This window comes from Procambarus clarkii, chromosome 42 (genome assembly GCF_040958095.1).
Source record: "Procambarus clarkii isolate CNS0578487 chromosome 42, FALCON_Pclarkii_2.0, whole genome shotgun sequence".
NCBI lineage: Eukaryota > Metazoa > Arthropoda > Malacostraca > Decapoda > Cambaridae > Procambarus > Procambarus clarkii.
The window spans coordinates 27,458,277-27,478,397 of NC_091191.1; positions in this window are offsets into that span (position 1 = coordinate 27,458,277).

Consider the following 20,121-nt stretch of genomic DNA (forward strand, 5'->3'; position numbering starts at 1 on the left):
GTTCTCTCTCTCTCTCTCCTCTTTTCTCTTGAGAGTGTAGTCGAAAAGCTTATAACCCGAAATCATCACCATCACTATCCATCATAATCAACAGCATCATCATCACCATCAACATTGTTTGTTCACCTATTGTATGTTATAATTATTAAGATAAGAAGTATGCACTAACCATATTCTAAATGAACTGTGATTACCCTAAGGCGTCAGATAATGCTCGCTAGAACTTAGTCAAGAAGTGTTCCAATTACAGCTGTGACTGACACAATAAGCACGTGGTCTTAAACCAGTGACCTGTGGTAGAATTAACAGTGAAAATATATATTCTACACCCTCATTATCATCATCATCATTATCATCATCATCATCATTATCATTATCGTCAACATCGCCATCTAGCCAACGCAACTTCAAATCCAATAAATATATGAAGCTATAATTCAAAGCAGGATCATCAGTGGGACCTCCTCTCCCCCCTGCTACCACCATCGACGACCACCACTATCACCACTACTACCCTCACCAGCATCATATATAAAACACATATATGACTATTATATAATATTTACTTGGCCCCCCCACCGCGTTCCAAACCCCCCCCCCCCCCCTTTCCCAGAGCTGACTCCATGGGAGAGAAATGGTTAAGGGCATCATTTTCCACCAGACCTGATCTACCCCCTGTCCCTTTCCATCCCCCAATCTACCCAATCAACAACCCATTCCCCCCCCCCCCTAATCCCCACCACTCCCATACTGATTTCCTAACCACCCCTCCTCCCCTTCACTACCTGTTCCCCCCCCCCCCTCTACCACCTCCCCTCCATCACCCCCCCCCCCCTACCCGACGTCTATGTGTATAAAATGTTGGAGATTCATTGTCGGTGTGTGTTATTGCCATACTTTTTAATAACATTTATTTTGAAGTATGTTTCTCTCGGGTCCCCGAAGTTTATGGCTAAAGTTGTTTGGCTGAGTTCTTCGTCATCACTTGCTACTTACTACTATTTACTCCTTATTTTGTTTACTATTTACTACTTATTTTATTTAATATTTACTACTTATTTTATTTAATATTTACTACTTATTTTATTTAATATTTACTACTTATTTTATTTAATATTTACTACTTATTTACTATTTCCTACTTATTTTATTTACAATTTACTGCTTATTTGATTTACTATTTACTACTTATTTCATTTACTATTTACTACTTATTTCATTTACTATTTACTACTTATTTCATATACTATTTACTACTTATTTCATATACTATTTACTACTTATTTCATATACTATTTACTACTTATTTCTTATACTATTTACTACTTATATAATTTGTATTTTGTTTTCTATTTAGTCATTTATATATCTGGTAACTATTTATGTTTATCTACCTCTTTCTGAATCTACTTATCTCTCTTTATTCTTTCATTTATCTTCTCCTTTCTACGTTTCTGCTGTCTGTTTCTCTGACATGACCGACCTTTGTGTCTCTCTGACCTGACCGACCTTTCTGTCTCTGTGACCTGACCGACCTTTCTGTCTCTCTGACCTGACCGACCTTTGTGTCTCTCTGACCTGACCGACCTTTCTGTCTCTGTGACCTGACCGACCTTTATGTCTCTGTGACCTGACCGACCTTTCTGTCTCTGTGACCTGACCGACCTTTCTGTCTCTGTGACCTGACCGACCTTTCTGTCTCTGTGACCTGACCGACCTTTCTGTCTCTGTGACCTGACCGACCTTTATGTCTCTGTGACCTGACCGACCTTTCTGTCTCTCTACCATGGCTGGCCTCGTCCATACAAACAGTATTTGTGGGTTTGCCAGGAACTATAATTTGATTTTCTTTCAGGCAGATAACTTTAGTACAGAACAAGTCCTTTTCTCTTTGCTCTTCTCATGTTTCTCTCTCCCTCTCTCTCTCTCTTTATCTCTCTCTCTCTCTTTCTCTCTCTCTCTCTCTCACTTTCCGGCAGAACTATTCAATCCCCTTGGCTTTAACGTGATGGATATGTCAATAAGACCATTCGTAACCCCATTTTGAGCTTTCCCGTCCCTCAACCCCTCTGGCTACCCATCTGTCAATCCTCTTTCCTCTAACTCTTCCCTCTCCTCTCCTCTCCTTCACTTTCTATCTGCATGTATCTCCCTCTGTCTCTGTTCCTCTTTCTCTCTCTCTCTCTCTGACTCTCTCTATTTCTGACTCTCTCTCTCTCTCTTCCTCATCTCATCAGTAATATCTAACTAACTCGCCGTAACGCATTCCCGACCTGGGAGCTCAACAGACCCTTGTTAACGTCAATAAAATAGAGCATTATTTTTAGTAATATGTCGTATTTTTAACTGGTTGAGGGATAGTGTTAGAAAACGCGACGAGCTGGTAGAAAGGAGGGACTGAGGTGTCCAGCTTGTCTTGTAGTGAGAGGAGAGGACAGGTAGTTACCTCACCTTGTGGTTACTGAAGACAGGATGCGTGATGGTGAAGTTTCCTGTCTTCCTCAGCCTTAATGTTTCCTTCCTTCCCTCAGTCTTTATGTCATCCTGCCAGGTATGCTTTTGTTATTTTTATGTTCATCATAAATATATTTTGCATTTTTCATCTGTTTTTTCTTTACAATAGATGTCGTATATATTACGATATCTATTTTGTTCGTGCCATTTTCATCAATGTATTTTTATAATGAATAACATTGTTTAATATTGGTTTTACAATAAAGGTACATTAATCTTTGGTTTATTATCACGACGTAAAGTTTTCATCCACGATGAGAAGTTTTTCATTCACGTTATAAAGTTTTTCATTCACGTTGTAAAGCTTTTCATTCACCGTGTTTTCTTTATTTCGTGAAGCATAAATCTTTTCTGCTTATCAAATCTTATGATTCTTCACGACCATCTCGTTCTTTGACTAAAGATAGCCTTTCCTTAACGATACATAGCCTATCCTTCATAACAGACAACTCCCTCCTACACGGTATACGATCCTGTTCAGTAGATAACTCATCAATCACTTCGTCGCCAGAAACATTTTGGCAACTGAGGTGATGAAAACTTTAAGGTTTCTCGGAGGAAAACATCTTGGCATTAGGGAAGATGACAACATTAAGGGTTAAAGGGCAGAATGGAAAATATTAAGTTTGATTATAGAAGTCGTAAGACTTTAATGGAGTAAGATGAAACAAAACATCAACAATTTGCAACGCAGGGTTCTGAAAGACTGCTGTCTTGCAGCTGAACATGTTGTTGAGGTATTAGTCTTAGGTATAAGACGAAAGTGATTTACCACGATCCAAGGCACGGCACTGCACAGAGAAGATCATTCTGCTATGTTGATGCATATATTTGTGTTAAATATAACAGAAAAAACCTTAGAGGGCGGCGGAGGCAGGAGCCTCGAACCCTGAACCATAAGAGTGTTAATAAGGACAGAAGTACAGAATAGGAACAAATATAACCCGTCCACACCCTAAAACAAAAAGAAAACAGAGACCAGACTTTCCTCTAGTCCTCATATATAAGAAGGAATCTAATTACAAGGATCTAATCTTGTGATCAAAGAGCTCACAATACAGGAATATTTGTATGAGAAAACCTTAGGGACAGAGTGTGGATTTGAACCCGAGTCGACTCCACGCACAACTCAAAAGATATAATCTTACGTATTGACAGTTGTGGCACCCGAGAGACCGTGAGAGGGGAGCCACCATCCTGTAGTGGCAAGCAATGCACTCCATTAATACTTTGTATATCAGTATTAATGCATAGAAAACACGGCAAAAGAACAGTTACTCCGACTCATCCTTAATACGGAATGTGCATTCTCAAATCTCCCAAGAGATACTGTGTGGTCAAGAGTTATGAAGACAGCCCAGGAGATGGGAGAGTAACAGATGAAGCTGCCTTGCTGGATCCTGATGACAGTAATGAGGTCAAGCTTGGGAGTCAGGTTAGGTCAGGTCATGGGCACACTATGGGTTGTTAGGCCAGGTGTGAACGTGTTATGGGTGCAGGCTGGACGGCGAGGTTAGGTCACGTTGTGTTGTCGGGCAAAACAAAGAGAACTTGACCGACATTCTGCTTACGAATAAAATAAGATGTATATTGAAATCTATATAACAATTTAATGTCGGGACTTACGTAGACTAAACAAAACATAAATTTATTATAATTTACAAAACCTTTGAGTTACAGGGAACAATTGAAGTAAAAAAATGACAAATGCTAAGAAATTATTAAAAAAAAATATTTCAACTTACCTATATAATATCCTTGCATCAGATTTTATGAACACATTTCAAAACAATCACAATCGTAGAGAAAAAGACTGTTTTTTAAGAAAATTATTTACAATGTCAACAGCTCTAGAGATTAATTTTCACCTTTATCTCCTGACTTAGACATAACTCATGTATCCTTGGTCATAAGGCATAACAGTGGTGGTGAAGAGCGGACACGTGTGTCAAGGATTTTTTTGCACAGTGATTATCTTACTCGTAACAATCTAGAAAGGTCGCAAGGAAAGGTAAGATCATTACCAGGAGAAAGGCAGGGGTGTACATATGGTCACAATGACAGAGGTGTCGGGGATTGAACGCCGACCTGCATGATGCGAGACCGTCGCTCTAGAGCGAGAGAGAGAGAAAGAGAGAGAGAGAGAGAGAGAGAGAGAGAGAGAGAGAGAGAGAGAGAGAGAGAGAGAGAGAGAGAGAGAGAGAGAGAGAGAGAGAGAGAGAGAGAGAGAGAGAGAGAGAGAATGAGAGAGAGAGAGAGAGAATGAGAGAGAGAGAGAGAGAGAGAGAGAGAGAGAGAGAGAGAGAGAGAGAGAGAGAGAGAGAGAGAGAGAGAGAGAGAGAGAGAGAGAGAGAGAGAGAGAGAGAGAGAGAGAGAATGAGAGAGAGAGAGAGAGAGAGAGAGAGAGAGAGAGAGAGAGAGAGAGAGAGAGAGAGAGAGAGAGAGAGAGAGAGAGAGAGAGAGAGAGAGAGAGAGCGAGAGAGAGAGAGAATGAGAGAGAGAGAGAGAGAGAGAGAGAGAGAGAGAGAGAGAGAGAGAGAGAGAGAGAGAGAGAGAGAGAGAGAGAGAGAGAGAGAGAGAGAGAGAGAGAGAGAGAGAGAGAGAGAGAGAGAGAGAGAGAGAGAGAGAGAGAGAGAGAGAGAGAAAGAAAGCAGTTTGAGAAAGAGAGTGCAAGTTAAAGTGAGATTGAAAGGAACAGTGAAAGAAGAAAGAGATGGAGGGTGCAGAGAGAGAGAGAGGACGGAAGGATCAGTGAGAGAGAGAGGAGAGTTCTGTGAGAGAGAGGAGAGTTCTGTGTGAGAGAGGAGAGTTCTGTGTGAGAGAGGAGAGTTCTGTATGAGAGAGGAGAGTTCAGAGTGAGAGAAATGAAACAACTCAGATGTATAAAAGACGCTGAGTAAATTTTTCTTCCCCCAAACACGGTAGATATTTTGCCATTAAAAACTTTAATTAATAGTCCAAAATTTTTAAAGTAAATTGTGAATAAGACTCAGACATTATGACTGTCGTCGTTTTAGTTGCCTCAGTCTGACAGTCTTTCTCCTATATCTGTTTTACCACTGTCTACCCGTCTCCTTACCTGGATGTGTTCATCATACCGTTGTTCAAAACCCGGTGAACAATGTCGAGGAATTGTGTCATCCCCTTGAAATCAGTATTGCTGTTCCAGTGCAAATCTGAGAACCCTTCACCGCCCTCTCTCAATATTTCCATCCCAGCTGCGTCGTCTTGTCCCTGGCTGAGTGAAGGTCCTTCCCTGTCCCAATATTACCATCCCAGCAGCTGCGTCATGTCCCTGGCTGAGTGCAGGTCCATCCCTGTCCCAATATTACCATCCCAGCAGCTGCGTCTGGTCCCTGGCTGAGTACAGGTCTCCCCTGACTTAGCATTACCCAGCCAATACATCAGCCTCACCCATTTTGTTTTCATCTCAGTGTTGCATTACGGCTCTATTGAATATTCTTAACTATCTACACCTGACACACAGGAACAAAATCTATCCGGCCGCATCTGATATTGGGCTCTCCCTCACTGCTCTGCCACATTTGTCTTGGCTGTAACCGTATCGAACTATTTATTGTGTTATTAATTTACTTGAGAGGGTTTTCAAACTTTTTAAACCATGTATTTATTTTTATCTGTAGCTTGGGCCCGCGTTCGAGTCTCGGGAATCAATACTTTCACTTCAGGTTTTGGAGAATGAGGAGGGAGTAGGTATTTAAGTAAGGGTTCGGTTCATTGTGTTTTATTTCGAGGCGTTCTCGAAAAATTGGGTCAAGGTTGTTTTCTCGCAATCTGCCAAATTTGCTTGAAAGTTTTTCAATTGGTCATTCGTGTCTCTTAACATATTTGCCTGCCTGGTTGGTCAGAGAGTTTTAGAGGGAGTCTTGTGAGTTCTGGAGGAAGAGAGCATGGAGAGGTGATGGCTGTAGAATTTAGAGGGGGAATTTAGGTAATCTTTTAAAGGCGGGTTAAGTCTGGATAAATCTAGAAGGCTGAATGCTGTAGAGTTGAATATGGTATTACTTAAACATTTGTCTCTGGAATTACATAAACATTGTTCCATGGAATTACATAAACATTGGTCTATTGTATTACATGAACATTAGCCGTTCTTATTACACAAACATTAATCCATTGTATTACATAAACATTCGTCCATGGTGTTACATAAACTTTTGCCCATGGTGTTACATATACATTTATCCATAGTGTTACATATGCATTTACCATAGTTTTACATATACATTTTGAAACGATGCAGAAACGAAAATTTTCTGGTAAACTGACTGACAGTCTGTTAGACTGGCTGATAAGCTGGTAGTTTGATTGACAGGTTGGTGCATTAACTGATTAACTTAGTAATAATTTTGTTGGCATTCGATACAGCTGTTTTCATAATGCTGAATCACAACAACTCGATGAAACAATATTTAATGATTTGTATTAAAATCATTTTAAAATCCTTTGCCAATTTAACTCTAAATCATCGATCTATGCAAATGTCTGATATAATTAAGTTTGATAAATGTTGCAGTAAAATTTGCCAAATTTTATGATATCGAAAACGTTGTGAAATAACCTAAATTATAAAAGAAAATGGCTGCAATAAATCTTTCTGGATCTGCAATTTGAAGTGAGAAATTTTAGTTGAAGTTTTATTTTCTTTGCTCTCACGACATAATACCAAGACACAGACACCTTGAAGAGAGAGAGATGTAGATGTTGGGAGGGGAAGGGAGAAGAGAGAGAACCGAAGGTCCCCTGATAAGAAAAAGATGCAGACAAACTAGAGAAAAAGGAATAGTCTCTCTGAAGAGTAAAAGAGACGGAGACCTTCCGAAGGGAAAAGGAAACGGAGAAAGAGGCGTAACTCTCCCTGAAGCAGAAGGGATCAGCTCTCACCTTCCTTTATCTATCCACTTCACAGGGACACAACGTTGCCAGGTGCCGATAAGAAGCTTAGTTTGAGGACAAAACATAAACGATTAAGGTTCTCAGTAAATACAAAGTAGCATTCTGAAACCTTCGTTCTGGACAAGAAAAAAAAGCAAGGAGCGGAAGCAGGTAATAACCACAGAAATATTGTAATATCTCAAATCCTTCTCTATATCACAATTACCACATAACAATAATAATCAAAATCATTTTAATTTCAGAGACAGAAAATATCATTGAATTGTTGTAAAATGATTTTCCGTGAGTCCCAGGGACCTGCAAATGTTCCATAAGGCACTATGGGAGGGAAATGGTTAATAGGATGTCGTTACATCAGGGCGCTTTTAAGGGAAATGACGCAAGGAATAATGGTCATGGGTGCAGAGGAACCATTAGAGCTCGTGATCGCTGAAAGTTTTTTACATATTCGTAATGAAGAGGTCTTGAGTCTTATGTTGAAGTGTGATTGGTTGGGGGAAAAGATACCCGAGATAAAGAGAGGATTTGGATTGGCTGAATAGAGCTTTCTGTGGAAAGCTGAACATGGGTTGTGACTGGCAGACTGGAGGTGTCTATAGATGATTCTGAGTCAGGATTATGATTGGCTGAAGGAGATTAATATATACAAAGGTAGTGTATATATTAATTATATACAGCTCCTTACTAAACGGAGTTACTGCCAGTTATCTGAATCGATCATTAGTGTTTAAAACATTAAAAACATGAGATTTACAAATAACTGACTGATAAATTCAATGAGGTTTGTGAGATTTTTTTTCTTTGACGTAATAAAAATAATTGATTCCTATTGATGTTAAGTTTATCGTAACATTAATTAATTACCTCGCAAGAGAGGCAGACCTCAAACAGCAAGAGCTGCCAGTGGCAGATGTTTTACTTAACGCCTAAGATCATAGAAAAGCTGGAGCAAACTACCAGGCGCCACCAAACGGGTGGAACCTGTCACTTAGGTAGTTGGCTCCTCCTAGTAAAACTAATTAAGAGTAGCCGACGGATTCTCAAACCAAAAATTTAATTTGATGTGTGGTGGTGTGCAATGGACTCTAGCTTTAGATACAGACTTAATATACACATATGAAGGTAAACCGTTGCAGAACATGAAATGTGGGACAATAATCTTGGAAGGTTTTACTTAATAGACCATTTTCTAGAAACAACAATTTATTCAACAAAACCAGAAGTACTACAACATCGACTTTATGTTACTTTACTGTCACTCCAGTGGCACATTCAAGAACAGCTATTCAACAGCCTGATGGACGCACGGGATCCTTCCCGTCGTCGTTGACTGAATAATGACACTAACTGAACAGAGTGAGGGAGGTTAGAGAGGAGTGGAGTTGCGTGGTGACCGCCGGCCAGGTCGGACGTTCCTGAGGTCTCTCCGCTTCTGGCTAGAGTTTACGTTGGGTGATCGCTTGTTTGCCCTGCTGGTGGTGGTTTGCTACTGACAGGGTGACGTTTGCTTAGCCATGGGGACGTCTCGCCCTCCAATGACGAGGACGCTGTCAGCTGGTCTGGCGTTTACGGTGCCAATGGACCATCCATTGGTTGGTGTCGCCCTGGTGGACGTGCTGCATGTGGAGCTGTCGGACCTGGTGGGCATCCAGCTGCTTCAGGGCCACCGTGCTGTAGTCAAGTTCCGCCTCCAGGCTGCCTTTCAGGCGTTTCTCGGGCGGTGTGAGGGGCGTGTTTACCCTCTCCCTGGTACTGCTGGCTCCGTTAAGGTAGTGAATCTCAGTGTCACCTTGACGTCTGTGACGGTGCATGGTGCCCCCTTCGAATTTCAGGATGACTTTTTAACCTCCTGTTTCGAACGGTTTGGGGCTGTGTTAAGGTGTTAAGTGTTCGATGGAATAAGGTCGTTGCCGGGCACTGTGTTGGTATGCTTGACGGCTCACGCACCCTGACGATGTCGCTGAAGTGTAGTGTACCGTTGTCGATGTCCGTGTTGGGTTACACGCTCCGTGCCAGTACCGGGGTCAACCGCGCACCTGTTATCGGTGTGGTCACGAGGGTCATCTGGCTGCGGCGTGCGACGAGGGAGCAACTGGTCGGGTGCATGTTCTTCGTGCGGAGGATTTTCCGCCCCAGTTGCGTTCGGACGGTGTGGGTGCTGTGCCTGAGGCGCCTGACTGCCTGTCTGCTGCTTCGCCTGTTGAGGTGAGTTCTCTGGCCCGTGCGACACGTCAGGTGACTGCTGTGGCCCCTGGGGTTGTTGAGCCGGTGTGTGAGGGTGACGGGGCGTCGCCTGCGCTGCGTGTAGTGCAGGGTGTCCCGGTGGAGGTTCATGTCCCACCCCCGCCTGTGGATGTGGTAACGGCTCCCGGGGACGCGGGTTCTGCTGTTTTGGAGGGGGTGCTTCGGCATGGTGAGGTGCCTGCCGTGCCTGTGTGTGTTAACGACTGTAGTTCTGCTCTTTCCATTCCTTTGCAGAAGCGTGCACGTCGGTGTTCTGAGGCTGTTTCCGTGGATGATGTAGACAGTGTGGGTGATGTGGCCTCTGTGGACTCTTCGGACGGTGCGGGTGTGGGCTGTGTGGATGTAAAGATGGTGGCCGTGCCTGAGGAGGGGCCTGCTGGGCGTGGTGTGGTGCGGCCTGTCTTGAAGCGTTCGCGGCGGGCTCGGAGTGTGTCTCCCCTTCGTGGTGTGCCTTGGGAGGAGGTGGGGGAGTATGGTGCTCAGCTGGCGTCCCCCGCCGTGGATGATGGTGCTGTGCGGGGCTCCGAAGTTGCTACCTGTGTCCCCCTTCCTGTGTCACCTGCTGTTGGATTCCCGCAGTGGGGGGTTGTCCCTGATGATTGGGACCTCGTCGTGATGTTGCGGACAGATGTGCGCCGGGGGCCTCGGCTCCTGTGCCCTGTGGTGAGGTCGCTGCCGCGCCTGCATCCCCTGCTGTTCCCCCTCCATCATTGCCCCGGTCTGGTGGTTGCCTAGTCCAGTCTGCTGGGGTCGTGCCCTGTGAGGGTCCGGAGTTGGGCCCTTATTGGGATGCCCGGGTGCTTCCGATCCCGTGGTGCTCGTCCACTATCTGGGTATCGTCTGAGAAGGTGTTTGTTTATAGGGTGCCGGATAGGATGTCTCAGCCGAGGGTACTGCCTGATGGCCGGCTGCCCGCCGACCTGTGAGTGATTTGGGAAGCGTACTGCTTGCGCTTTCTGATACGCAAGTTTCCGGAGAAGTATTAGTTCCCATCTTGCGCACACGGCTACGCTGTGCCTGGATCAGCTGCCGCCGTGACCACGACTCCCCGCCCCCCGGTGCGGGGAGTCTCCCTCTAACGTTCGCCTTTGTTTTCGTCGCCACTCCTTTCTCTACGGCCCATCACATCTACCGCTTTTGACTTTCTTCTCCTCACCATCAACGCGTCTCCTTACATCTGTCCTGGTGCAGTCATCGGGAGGGTTACCCCTTCATGCAAACTGCACCTATTCTCAAGAAGAAGAAGAAGAACAGAGTGAGAAGAGAGGATTTGCCTCGTTGGCCGCCAGGGGGCTAGGACGTGCTCGCCTGACCTGCCAGTTGCTGCCTGGTGTTGCGGGGGGGGGGGGGGGGGGGCAGGTGCAGTTTGAGGTGCGGTGTGCCCGCTGGCCGGGGCTCCGGCTGGCGGTATGGCTGTTACTGGTGATACCCGTGTTCGGCGGGTAGATACTGTGAGACTAGATTTTTCTGGTGCTGTGGACTGGCCCATTGTGGAGGTTGCGCTCTGGGACATGCTTCATGTCGACGTCTCTGGTCTGATGGGGTTGAAAAGCTCTCGCCTACCCGTGTGGCGGTGTCGTTTGCCACGTCGCTGCTTTACCAGGAGTTTGTGCACGCTCGCTTCCTATTCCAGCTATGGCTGTGACTGTGAAGATCTCGGATCCCTGGGAGCCCTTGACATTTGTGAATGTTCACGGTGTGCCAGTGACCTTCCCCGAGGCAGAGCTTATGTCGGTGTTTACGTGGTATGGTGTGGTGGTGAAGCACTGAAGCACCGGTTCACCACTTTGAGTGCTGGCCAGTTGAAAGGGGTCTGGCTGGGCGCTCGTACGCTCGCCATGCGGGTCACGCGCCCCATTCCTTCCAGGGTTTCGTTTCGTGGGCTCTCTCTGCGGATATTTTATCAGGGTCAGACACGAACCTGCTTCCGGTGTGGCGGGCAGCTGCGACGCTCCTCGTGCTGAGGCCCCTTCAGTTTTCCTGGAGGATGACTTTCCCCTGCTTGTCTGTGAGTGGAGGGTCCCCGGCGGATCCTCGCTCTGTCCTGGTGCCAGGTGTGGTTCCTGCCGCGGTTCCGGCAGGCGTTCCGTCTGGCCCTGATCTGTCTGGCCCAGGTGTGTATGCCCCACCAGTGAACTCTGAGGACCTGGGGGCACCTGCTTCGGATCTTCGACGTTCAGTGGTTGCGGAGGTGCATCCGCAGCCGGTTGCTTCCGTGGAGGCATTGGATGGTACTGTTGGGGTGGTGCCTGCTTCTCCTGCAGACGGACATGTGCTTCCGGGGCTGTTGGGGTGGTGGTGTGTGACTTCCCCCCCCCCCCCCACGCGCTCTGCATCGTCACCTCTGGTAGTTTCTTCGTTCCCACGTGCCTCATCTCCTGCGCCGGTTCCGTCGTCCCCGCTGGTTACCTCACGTGTGCTGGAGTCTACCCTTCTGCCTGCTGTGTCTCTTCCTTCTCCGATTCCGGTCTCCTTGGATGGTAGTGGCTTTTTGCTCCCTATTATTGAGGCTGCTGTTCTGCGTGATCGTGTTGCCCTGGCTTTGGGGCCGCCTGCAGTTGGTTCTTCTGGGGCACCACTTGCTGGGGGTAACAGCTCCGACGATCAGCGGCCTCTTTTTAAGCGCCGTCGTTCGGCTCGGGTTGTGTCACCTCGCCGGACGTGAGCAGAGGAGCGTGATGCGATGGATGATGCTGCTGTGGACGACGCTGTGTCGCCTCCTGTGGTTCCTTCTGTGTTGGACACTGTGCCCCCTGCTGGTGGCTCTCCTCAGTGAGCGATTGCCCCTTGGCCGCGACCTCGTTGTGGTATTGTCGAAAGATGTGCGACGGGGGGCCCCTGCTCCTATTTCGGTTAGTGGGGACTCTGGGGTGCTTGCGGTGCCGCCCTCCGCGGGACTCGGTGTAGATCGTAGTGCACGCCCTAGTGGACGGCCAGATGTGCGGCCCGCTGTGCAGCCTGGTGTGCTTCCTGGGGTGCGGCCCTGTGACCGGCTTCCTCGGAAGAAACCCTTCCCTATCAGTCCCGTCCGGTGAGATGGTCGACGATTCTGGTTCCAATATGTGTGTTGAATCGGATGACCGTGTGCGTTCTTAACCCTGGTGCCATTCTACCATCTGGGTTCCACGGGTGCGGTGTTTTATCAGTGTCGTGCCGGATTTGATGACTCAGCCTACTGCGACTCCTGGACGTGCGATTCCTGAGACGGACCAACTTGTTTGGGATGCTTACTGCCTACGATTTCCGGCTCGGGAGTACCCGAAGAAGTATGAGTGATCCGGGTGGTTGGTTTCTGTCTGTGTTGTGCGTGTTGTTTCCCCAGTGCCTGCGTGCACTTTTGGGCATATATGTTTGTGCGTGGTGTGGGTGTTTGTTTTTGGCTTCTGCGTGGCCTGTTTTATTATATTTGCGGTTTGTTTTATGCTTTCCCTTGTTCTGTATAGGTGTTTGTGCTGTGGTGGTGTGCGGTTGGGGGTGTTTGGTGTTCTTTCTTACCTGTCTTTGCGCACGCCCCGTGTGTTGGAGTGGCAGGCGTATGATGTGAGGTGGTGTATGTGTATTTCTATGTACTTCTCATTGTTTTCTTCTTTGTATATGTTTTATGTTATTTTTGTTCTTATGTGTACTTTTTGGTTTTACTGTTTATTTGTTGGTGTTGTTGCCACCATTCAGGCTCTGATACTGGTCGGATGGCTTAGGGTACACTTTTATATAAGTCTGTGCTGCTTTACCACTCTCCAGGCGATAATAACTTCAATAGAGAATGTGACGTTCCCAAGGTGGTACTATGATAACCCTCGTGTATGCTCATAGAGAAATATAATAATGGAGGCACACTTAAACGCAATGATAAATTGTGTGAATTTACTGACACAAATTACATGATCACACATACACTTATAAGCAATACAGGAAAATGAACATAAGGATAATAAATCTGGAGATCGTCAGCAACTCTTCTTTCACGACCTCCAACCACTCCTTTAACTGGGCAGATTAGACAGGAGTCACACACTCTCTCATAGGAGGGCCTCTTCGCCACGTCGGCACCTCTTCTTCCACTGTCCTGCCGTCCACGCACACTGTCCTCTCCAACAGTCCTGGACACAAGCTGCCCTGCAGCCTATCCCACTACAAAAGTATTAATGATATCCTGCAACATACTAATGCAAATATCGTGGCCTATCTAGCCTACTCAAACAAGGGGTAATGGGAGGGAAATTTGATCTACCTTGCATTCCTATCTCACGACGCCTGTCCCTCGATGGTGTGAGGTTCCCACGGTTCCTGAGTCGATCCTTGACGATCAAAGAACGTTCCACAAGTCCTCAGGTGTCGTGCAGCCTTCGCGTCATCGCCGATCCATTCCTAGAGATTCAGCTATCCCAATCCTGGTTCACCAGTGGGCACTGAGCTAATCACTATATGCACACACTCGTCCCTTCCTCAAGGCATTGCTCCTTGTCCTAGGAACGGTGTCGTCCCTCCAAAACCCTCAGTGAATGTGACCCGGTCACAGCTAAGCCTGCCTGCCACACCTTTCTAGACCCTCAGCGTCTAGCGGCGCCGCCCAGCGTCGTCGCCGACCAATTTTCCAAGTTTGGCACGTCTCCGCTCAATGAACTTGGCTTCTTTCTTGCTTCCCAGAAGCGCAGGGTCTCCAATAACGATGGTGGGCTGCGGTGGCTAGTTTAATCCAGTGAATAAGGCTTGTAGAGCCTCAAATCCTCGAGAGCTGACCGAGGTGCATCCTCTCACCTCCACAGTCAGGTCAACTCTGACGTTGGCGACGTCCAGGGCACTCGGTGACGTCACGATGGGCTCTGATTGGTCGCCCGTGACCCACGCCACCCAATCCGCACACGGCTAGCGTTTTCTACAAAAGGCGGATCTGCAGGTAGGGGGTACTATTTAATTTATATCTGGGCGCCACTTTCCCCTTTACCTATAAACTTATTATGTAAATTTCTCCCTTATCTGGTGGCCGGTCTGGTCGCCACATATACCAACAGACTCCCTGTATCTCAGAGAATCAGTAGGGAGAACTGATATGACTCTTAAAGCAGGAAAACGCAAGAAATAGGAGAGGGCACCGTAACAGTGTCCTCATTTGTGTCCGGTTCTGCTCCTTGTGTGCGGAGTTGGTCTGCCCGTGATTGTGTTTTCATTTCATTCCCTGTCTGTTCTATTGGTGGTTAGTTTCTGTACGTGTTTTGTAATTTTTGTACTTTTTGTGTAATTTTTTTGGTATTTTTTCTTGTAGGTTTTTGTTATTTTTTTCTTGTGAATTTTTGTTATAGTCCTTATGTCTCTTATTTGTTGTATTGTGTGCATTCTCTGTCTCAAGCTGTTTGTGGACTCTTTGTTTGTGTCCTGTGTGTTTTCCTGTGACATCCTGTGTGTTTATTATGTGTACTTATTAGTGGTTGCTTTGTTTCCTGTGTAAGCCGGATGGTTTTGTTTTTATATGTTGCTTTGTTTTTTGTTCCCTGTGTTTTGTACTTTGTTTTTTTTATATCAATAAAAAAAACTGACCAGACTGGTGCCCACTGGTGACGCAAGCTTGCAATCAATATTGTCACAGTTTCACAGTGAGGTACCAAGTAACAAGGCGGGTGATCCAAGAATGATTACCCCTAAAAAATTCTTATGTTAACACTTGTCTCTCAAGACAATAACAACAAAAGTTACACTAATTAAATTTAACAATTAAGTTAATCGGTCGTCTGCAGCGGTCACTAACAATTAAATTTACATTCACAAACTCGTGTCAAAACGACACTTAAATGGCATTAATAACTAATAAATCAAATAATTTCATCACACTTGAAACGTCAAGCATTCGGTGAGTAATCCTCGATTAAATACTGAATACAACAGCCTATTAATTCGGACGAGTATTGACAAAGCCTACTGTCATCCAACTGACAGGTCTCTTCCGGTCTTACGACAAGATTATCTTAACGAGGGTTCTACTACTTTACCACACAAGGCTACAAGACATCCTGTGTAAACAACATCAACACCGTGTGAATTCACTAAGTGGCGGTTGCTAATTCTCCTTAATTAGCTACGAGTGCTTAATACCCCTGCCCGCAGACAGGTCCTATCAGTCCAACGAATTACGACAACTTAATGACAGCGCAATTGACTTCGACCATAACAGGACGTCAACCCCTTACGTTAATCAACCACTTAATTAACGACAGCTCGTTAATTCGGTAACACTATGTTAGTCGCCTATTGACAATTCCTCCACTGCGTGAACTCACTGTGACTGTTGCAATTGCACGACTCTACTTTAATTTGTTTTTACTTTGTTTTTAATTTGTTTTTACTTTACTCTACTTTGTTTTTAATTTTTAAATTTAATTGTAATTTGATTTATACATCATTTATTGTAATTAATTACTGAGCTGATTTTTTTTCTTAAGTTCATACTAATTATAGGTTCACAACTAAGCTATATTAAATATTTGATTTTTAAGATTATCTTTACTTTACGATTATTATTTGTCTCTTTATTTTTTGCTATATATTATTCTTGTCAGTCTACTGATTTTTTCTTCTCTCTTAACCTAACTACTGTATCCTTCCTGGATATCTGCGGGGATCTTGCCTCTACTTCTAATTATTTCTATTTTTTTGTGTACCTACGTTTATTGTTGTGTTTTGCTACAATTACTTTCTATTTACAGCAGTTTTAGTATTTAACTGTTCCTGTAATTGCTTATCTTATTGTATCGTGACATTATTGTATCTATATGCTTACTGATATTGATCCTGATCGAAATCTTCTGTCCCATACCCACACAAAACAGCACATTGATCATCATTATTGGAGGTATTACACAGCAAATCTTTCAAAAAACAAACTCCTAAATAGCACCTGCTTTTCAGTTTACAACCAAAATGTTAGATCACTTGGTAAACATTTTGATGATATAAATGCACTACTCACAGCACTAGGTACTAAATTATCATTCATCATTTTAACAGAAACTTGGCTAAGTAAAGACTATACCCAACTCTACAATTTAGCTGGTTATAAAGCCATTCATAACTGCAGGCCTAATAAAAAAGGAAGTGGCACAGCAGTATATTACAAAGATACCTTCATCTGCAATAGTGTCATCAGTGATAGAGACGACTATTGTGAATATACCTTTGCCAAGTTCTCCAGTAAATCCCTTAAATCCTCCCTGACTATCGGTGCCATCTATAGATTTCCTAATACCAACATAGCTTCATTCTCAGACAACGTAAGGAATCTTATCATCAATAACAATTTCAACAAAAATCACATCATTCTGGGAGGTTATTTCAATATTGACCTGGGTCTTCAAAACAACCCTCAAGTTGACTATTTCCGTAACAGCATGCACTCTTGTATGCTAATCCCCACAATCACCAAGCCCACCCGAGTCACTCAAACATCTGCCACTACCCTGGATCACTTATGGACTAATATAACAGCTCCCCTTACAACTGGGGTAATCTATGACAGAACAACTGACCACTATCCTACCTTCCTCATAGCAAACATGGACTCAGCACCACCAGAAAGCAAGAAACTCTCATTCAGGCTACACAGTGAATCACCTTTAGGCAATCTTTCTAATGCACTACACAATATTAACTGGGAATCTGAATTTAATAATACACAGGATATAAACTCATTAACAAACCTCTTTCTCTCTAAAACTCTAAGCCTCTAAAACACTCACTGTCCCCTCCTTACCAAACAAGTAACTGATAAAAGAAAAAATAACCCGTGGCTCACAAGTGGCATAATCAAATCAATCAACAAAAAACATGAATATGAAAATAAATTTAGGATTGGCCTAGTTACAAAGGAAGTAGTTAAGAGGTACTCATCAGTGCTTACCAGTATCATAAGAAAAGCTAAACTTTCATATTATGAGACTAGATTCAAAGAAGCAAAAGGCAACATGCAAAGCACATGGAAAACCATCTCTAATATCCTAGGAACTAAACAACACTCCCACAACCAGGTAACACTCTCTAAGGATGGCCTTACACCGTCATCTGATTTAGAAATGGCGAATGAATTTAATAGCTTCTTTTCATCGGTTGGTGCTAACCTTGCCAGTAAAATCCCACAGACTCAGACACATATCAACACATATCTCTCAGGCAGCTATCCAAACTCTCTTCTCCTTTCACCAGTCAGCCCGACAGATGTTGTGTCCATCATACACTCACTAAAAACCAAAGCTGGAACATCAGTGAAATACTATCCATTGTATACAAGAGCGCCTCCCACGCCCTTGCGTCACCTATAGCTCTGCTGTTCAACAAATCCCTTGAGTGTCATACCTTCCCTGATATCCTTAAAAAAGCAAGGGTAACGCCAGTTCAAAAAGTAATCCGGCAGACATAAACAATTATAGACCAATATCAAACCTACCCTTACTATAAAAACCCCCTCCCCGCTCAGCTCGTTGTCGCCGTGTGGGGGCTTAGTGGGCGGCTGTCGGAGTGTGATGCTCCTTGGGACAGTCCTCTGTCCTTTTCTAGCCTTGTGCTCCTGCTGCCGTCCTCTAAAATTCTGCTGGGCATCTTTTCCTTTTCCTTCTGTTTCGTTTTTCTCCCCCCTCTTCTCCTATCTGCTTGCTGTTTCCTGCCGAACTTTTGCTCGTTCTGGTTCTTCCCTTGGACTTTTTCTATTTTGACGCCCGGGTGTTTGAGGAGGCATACTCTTGCACCCGTAGAACTGTAGTACCCGACGTCGAGAGCGAAGGGAACCTTTTATTGTCAATCCCCCTTTCGTCACTGAACCCGATCTCGACGGACTGTCGGTTTCTTCAGGTGGCGTTTGTGGGGTTTATACTCACGACGCACCCCTAGGAGGCCCCGGTGTGGGACATTTGGGGCTTGAATCTGATTATTTAAATATTAATGTAGTAAATTAAATTACGAAGGACCAACCGCTTTTCTAGTAAAGAGGGAAACTGAGAATTTCTGATCATTAGATAATTCCTAGATGAACCAGTAACTATGGATAAAATACTAGAGAATATGATCATAGAAATAATTAATGGGCTGTATAATTAAATGAATCAAACCCTCAAACACCTACATTGGGGGTTATTACTGGAACTCAGTCGGTCCAGGAACTAGTGTGGTTCGTTCACTAATCCAAATTATAATAATCTAATCCTATGAATTATAGTGAAACCAATGTCATTACCATGAATGGGAACATAGATTATAAGTATAATAATGATAATCACAATAAACACATGTTAACCCAAAAGAATTCTGCATGTAAGCAATTTCAGAAATTTAATAAATGAATACAAAGGAATCTTAGCTTAATGACGATTCCTTTGTGTAAGCCACGACGCTTCCTCTAATTCCCTGGGCTCGGCTGGCTGACGAGTGGGATGGATTAACATGGGAGAAGGCAGCAGGGAGAATTCTTCTCACGTGCTGCAAAACAAATATTTACAGTAGCAACTAATTAAACTACTGAATCGCTATGTTCAAGAAATTAAGATTTACAGGCGATAATAGGTAATAACTTGTGGTTTGGTGTTGGTATACGTCGTCACGGTCAATCACCCAGCTACTACACTACACCTTACCAGATGCATCAAATAAGGAGAATATACTTAGCTAATATGGGCACTGTATAAGTTTTAAGATTGCCGAAATTCGCATCCCAGGCTCTGGCTTCAGCCTATCATGGATGATGGCGCGCTTCACTGGCCGGTCACGTGTAGTCAAGAACCAGATTAAAAAGGTTCATTATGCTACACCGATACCAGTTGAAGATATTATCTGCAAGGTTGTTCACGCCTCACAGTGGCGACTTTCATCTGAGGATGGATAACGTCTACCCCCGATGACTGGGCAATGGCGTCTCCTCGTGAGCACGATGAGGACAGGTCTGCTCGAGAGCTTCCATCCACGTGTACTGGCGTGCCTCCTCCACCCACGCCGCGTCTCGCATTCATTAGACAAATTATTGTCATGAATATTAGTATTTCTCGCATTTAAGCTTGAAATGTTGGAGACTGGACGGGTTTATTATTTAGAAGAGGGAAATATTATTATTTGCCAATTTAGTGATAGTAAACATATAAGGGAGAGGAATTAATGTCTCTCCATGGCATTCACTTGTGACGTTAACTTTTATTACTAGATAATCGCTATGACTCTAACGCTCTATTCTGCTTTTAGTTGGAGGTCAATTTATCTGTAGTTAATTATCATACAGAATGCCTTGGTTATAGAGAATCGAATTTAATTCTCAGATACATTGGATATAATGTGTTTATTGTAATGAAATCTGACGCAATACTGGCGTCGGGTGACGTGAGAATTCTAGCCTACTGCACAGATGAAATTATTAGTACATGAGAATTCTACGTGGTGTTAATTTTACTTACTACAATAATTAGTAGAGTTAGTAATAAG